Genomic DNA, 5,609 nt, shown 5'->3' with positions numbered 1-5,609 from the left:
TGCTCAGAGGCCAGGAAGAGGCTTGTGGCTTTGGCACTAGGTGTGAGATCATTTTTGCATCAGCACCTGATATGCCAGAAGCAGGCAGAAGAMYGAAGTTTGTGCTGGTGAGGTCACTTCTGCCTGAGTGCTGATAGGCCAGGAGTGGACACATGGCTTCAATTCTCATTGCGAGGTCACTTATTTCTCTGGAGCTGACAGGCCAACAGGAGGCTCTTGGCTCTTGTAGGTTCTTGTGATGTCACCTCAGTCCCTGGTGGTGATAGGCCAGAAACAGGCACATGGCTTGGATGTTGAATGTGAGGTCACTGCTGCCTGAGTACCTGATAGGCCAAAAGTGGGGACATGGCTCTGATGCTGATTGGGAGGTCACTTCCTTCTCTGTGGATTATAGGTCATCAGCAGGCTCTTGGTCGCTGTTGGTTCATGCAAAGTCWCCTCTGTCTCTGCTGCTGATGGTCCAGAAGCAGGTTGATGGCCTCCGTGTGAACTGTGAGGTCACTTCTGCTGAGTCCCCAAGAGGCCAGCAGCAGGAAGGGCATCAGCAAAGCAGCTGTGAGGTCACATCAGCCTGAGCAGCTGAGCAGAAGCAACAGGGCTGTGAAATGGCTGGTGAGGCCACTTCTGTCTCTGAAGACGACAGGCCAGAAATGCGCTGGCCTTGCAGGGCCGTTCCCTGCTGGGCTGGGGCTCTCCAGGGAGGCCTGAGCCACCCCCAGGCTGCGCTGGGCAGGGGGCTTGTGCTGGGCTCCTGCTGCCGTGGATCCAGCAGGGTGCCGGAGTCCACTGAATGGGCTTATCACTGAGTTCATGCCAGCAGGGATTTGGTTGGCTTCTCTGGAGCTTTTTGGACACTGAAAGAAAGAGACTGCTGTTGCATTTAGAAACAAACACTTATCAGCTGGTACAAATGAACCATGCACAGCACAGAGCTACGAAACCACAGTTCCTGCCATTGTGTGGGGAGTGTGTTGTTCTACACAAGTGCTCTGTCATGAAAGATATATATATATATATAAAAATATGTGTATATTTAGAAATATATGTACACGCACACATATATGTATATACATATATACATTCTATATATAGTTTCTAGGTGTCTAGGAACTACAGAAGGCAGTCCTGATCATCATCTTTTTATTTTTTTCTTGGGAGAAGAGGTGTTTTCACCTATACTGGAGAAATACACTGAGCCACATCTGGATATTCAGGAGAGCTTTGCAGAGACTTGTACAGTCTCCTGTGATATGTGGTAGGAAGAAGACTTAAGAACATAGCGTGTTCCCATTAAATCACCAAACACAAGAGAATGTATTTCAGCTCTACTTTGGAAGCTGCACTAGTGCAAGTGAGGCATATGGACAATTCACGGAAGTTAACAAACATCTGTTGCCTTTCAGATCATATAAATCATATGTTAACAGAGAATGCAATGTGTAGTGATGAGGAATCACCTTCAGGGTGCTGAGACTGAATTGTCACATCAAATGCCTACTAGACAAGAGGAACCATTCCTTAACTGCCACAGGTGAATGGCTGTGTCCTTTGGCTTCAAACTGCTGGGTCCTTGTAAACAGCCCTGGCTGTTGTAAGCGTGAGGGGAGGGAGAGGAGAGAGTAAAGAAGAGTTTGTCAGGGAGGGAGGCTTTATATCAATACATGGAAGAAGCAAGCATGAGGATGAAACTCGGTACTAGAGTTCCAATAAAGTATGTTGTTCTTACTGATCAAGTTCAAGGACAGAGCCTCCACCAAAGAGATCTACTGATTCATAGTCATGAGGATTTGAAACACAGCATTCCTTAAGTGACTCTAGACCAAGGCAATGTGTTGTCCATCCTTTTAGGTTAAAAAAAAGAAAAAAAAGTTATGTGATGGTTGCCTCTGTGGTCATCTACCAATAATGTCTAGTCAGTGCCCACATTTGCTGCCAGCAGTTTCCCCCTGGGGACCAGAACTGCTTGAGTGGTGCTCATCTGATCAGACGCACAGAGAAATGCATCCTGGGAAAGGATGCTKGCTGCTTTGGTCATGGGGTAGAGGCTTGTCTGCTTATGTGCTTGAGGTACCACCTGCAGGCAGTGGCCTTTGATCTTCCTGAGCAAGGAACCTGGTCAGAAGGAGCCTCTGAAAATGAGACAGCAGCTGTGGGCTGGGGAGCTCTTCAGACAGGCGGGAGGTTGTCACCTCTTATAAAATGAACTTTGAAATTATGACTCATAACCAGTCTCCTTTGACAGTGCCTGCCCTCAGCTTTCCTGCCTGTGTGGTGCTGCTTGTGCTCCAGACTGACTTGGACACCAGCATCCGGGAAGCCCAAAGGACAGCACCAACTGTCACTTATATTTCACATGTCCGTGTATGGTGGGAGAACATTGGAGTCTCATTGAAAGCTACATTTACTACACTATTACAGAACAGTCCAGCATAGGCACCAGTTTTGCAGCTTGCAACACCAGCTGGATGCCATGCAAACCTCCCCAAAGAGCTCTTCCTATCAGTAGTTTTCCTTTTTCAGTTTCCTGTTCAGTTATGTATCCTTGAAGCACCTCAATGCTAGGCTTTCCCAAGCAAATGGATACCGTTATCACGAGGGCACCCTACTTGAATCTTCTAGAATTTGCTGCGGCAGAAAACAACATGGAAAATGTTTGTCCAAAAGGTTTTCTGAGTCAAGAGATTCACTCAGACCCAGCCATCCCCCCATTCCCACACACAGGCTTTTTAGACAGATGTATAATTTTGCCTGGCACAATAATTCTGGCGATTTTGAGATAGTTATTTGTATCCTGAGTAAAGTGTAGGCAATGTTTGCCATGTACAAGGCAATCAAGATCCACTTACCACTTGCATACATTCTGATAGTCTGCTGTTGGAAAAGATAGGGGTTACAGTGTTCGCAATAGAAATGGATTTAGCATTTCAATGCCTTAACTACAATGTCAGTTCTTTCTTCGTAAGGGCCAAATCTCTACAAATTAGGAAGCTAAATTCCATCTTGTGTTTTGGCAACTTTAGGAAGACAACTACACCAATTTCCATCAGCAGACTTCAGTAGGAGTACGTCCTCCACTTTCTAGGCTTCTGAGAGTTGGCATTGAAGGAAGGCGTTTACAAGATGAAGCAGCTTACTCTTCTGGTGAAGATGTTTTCCTGAAGACAGAAACACAAATCTTAAACATATGTGTTTATGCCACGTCCTTTTCTGCAGAGCTGCTGCCCAGCCAGGCACTCCCCAGCCCATATCACTGCAGGGCGTCGGTCTGTCCTAGGGGCAGGACCTGGCATTTGCTTCATTTTTGAATTTCATGAAGTTCCTGGCAGCCCATTCCTCCCTCCTGCTGAGATCCATCTGGATGGCAGCCCTCAGCCTTATGACTGTTCTCCTGATGAGGTGCCATCTGCAAATGTAATGAGAGTTGTGTCCTCCAGGTCACGGATGAACCTGTTAGACAGGACAGACACCAGTATAGAGCCCTGTGTACTCYACTTGTCACTGGCTTCCAGGTAAAGCACAGCTCGTTCATAAAAACCCTCTGAGCTTGATCATCCAAGCAGCTTTTTGCCCACCCTGTTGTCTACCTAGTCTATTGTACTGCCTTACKTGTATGTAAGAATACAGTGTCAGAGAGTGTCAAATACCTTGCTAAAATCATGGTAAATGACATCCACTACTCTCCTCTCCTCCACAAGTGCTGGTCCGTTATTATAGAAGGCAATCAGGTTGTTCAGGAATGATTTACATTCAGTAAATCCATGCTGACTCTCCCCAGGTGCATTTTCTCCTTTGTGTGCCCAGAACTGTGATGCAAGAGGATTCACTCCATGAAACACTCCTCACCAAAGTGAGGCTGAATGGCCTGTGGCTCCCCACGCTGTCCTTGTGGCCATTTTTGAAGATGGGCACAACATATTCCGTTTTCTGGCCATTAGGACCTCCCTTGGTCTCCACAGCCTTTCAAAGATGATAGAGAATGGCCTTGCGGTGATAGCAGCCAGCCCTCTCAGTGTCTTCTGATGCAGTCCATCCAGACCCATAGACTTGTAGGGGTTGAGTTTTTGCAAGTCATCCCTCACTCAGTCATAACCCACTCTTGTTTTTGTTTTTGTTTTTTTTCTCCTCCTCTGAAGTCCTGACTCTAGGTACAACAGCCAGGGCAATCTTGTTGGCAAAGATGGAAGCCAAGAAGGCACTGAGCTCCTCAGACCTATCTGCATCTGCTGTTACTAGATTCCCTGCCCAAACTAGCAGTGAGTCCACATGTTCCTTCTTATTCTTTTACTGCAACTGAAGCAGCAGCATCTCTTCTTCATGCCCTTGACATCCCCTGCAAGTGTCTACRCTTGGGGAGCTTTGGCTTCCCGAACACCATCCCTGCTTCGCTGGACAATGTTTCTGAAGTTCTCCATTGCAGCCTCTTCCTCCTCCTGCTTCATCCATGCTGCCTTTTTGCCCTGGAGCTCATTCCTGAGCTCCCAGTGTAGCCAAGCCGATCTCCTGAGATGTCTGCAAGTTTTCCTGAGTATCAGGACGGACCATTTTTGTGCTTGGTAGCAGTGGGCATCTAGTATCGTTGCAGGTGGCCAAGGCAATTCCCTTCCTGGCCCCCAACTCATGCTCTGGAAGGATGTGGGTCTCCCAGTTGCTCCATCAGAGTAAGCAGACACTGGCACATGCCTTTGACTACCTCTGTCTCTTCCAATGTCACCGGGTGTTTGTGTGTGAGGAAGTGACTCCCACCCTCCCTCTCCATTGATTATAATAAGAGCATAGACCAAGATGTTGCATGCAGACATCCATGCTGTGCTTGCTTCTGCCTGGGCAAGGGAAATCACAACTCCTGTGTATTTGTGGAGCTCACAGGAAGGCTCTGAATCCTACGTCAGCCCAGGACCTTCTACAGCACCCTGAGAAGCCCAAACTGACTCATCCGAATCAACATGAGACAACGAGCTCCCTTCTTGTCCCCACCTAGGTGTCCTGCCTAGCTAAAAGATGGGAACAGGGGCTTCCTGAGTGGGACACTTCCACCTCTTGTAGATAACCATCCTCTGATGGGACAAATTGCAATGCTGGAATCAGTCTTCCTTCAATGCTTAGAGAGGGCCCATCAGTGATTATTTTAGTTTATTCCAGCAAACATTTCCCAGGAGAAGGGAGCACAAAGGGACAGAGAAAGTCATGCCTTCAGCTGGGCCTCTGCTCCTGAGCGGGGCCAGGCTCTTCAGACTGAGGGAACTCATGGCAACCTGGCAGCACTGCCCAGAAACCACTGTGTGCAGGAGCAGCTCCTCTGCAAAGAGCAGCAGGGCTCCGGGCACTGCCTGCTGCTGCTGACATTAGAGGTGACAAGGCAGAGAGAAGTGCAAGGCAGTGTGGAGTGGGAGGAGAGAGGAGAGCTCCTTGTGGGAGAAGTCTTCACAGCCTCTGACACTGTAAGTCTCTGGCTGCAGGGCAATGCTACTGAGGTTCCTGCAGGGGTCTTCTGAACCCATCCCATCGCATCACTGATAGGATTTTTAGTTTCTCTCTGCTGGCTTCTCCAGTACAGAGAAGGAGGAGGTGCTTCAGAGCAGGGACTCTGTACCATACCATCTCAGGGACAG

This window comes from Apteryx rowi, unplaced genomic scaffold (assembly GCF_003343035.1).
Source record: "Apteryx rowi isolate R43461 unplaced genomic scaffold, aptRow1 scaffold_1698, whole genome shotgun sequence".
Taxonomy (NCBI): domain Eukaryota; kingdom Metazoa; phylum Chordata; class Aves; order Apterygiformes; family Apterygidae; genus Apteryx; species Apteryx rowi.
This window is presented reverse-complemented; position numbering follows the sequence as displayed.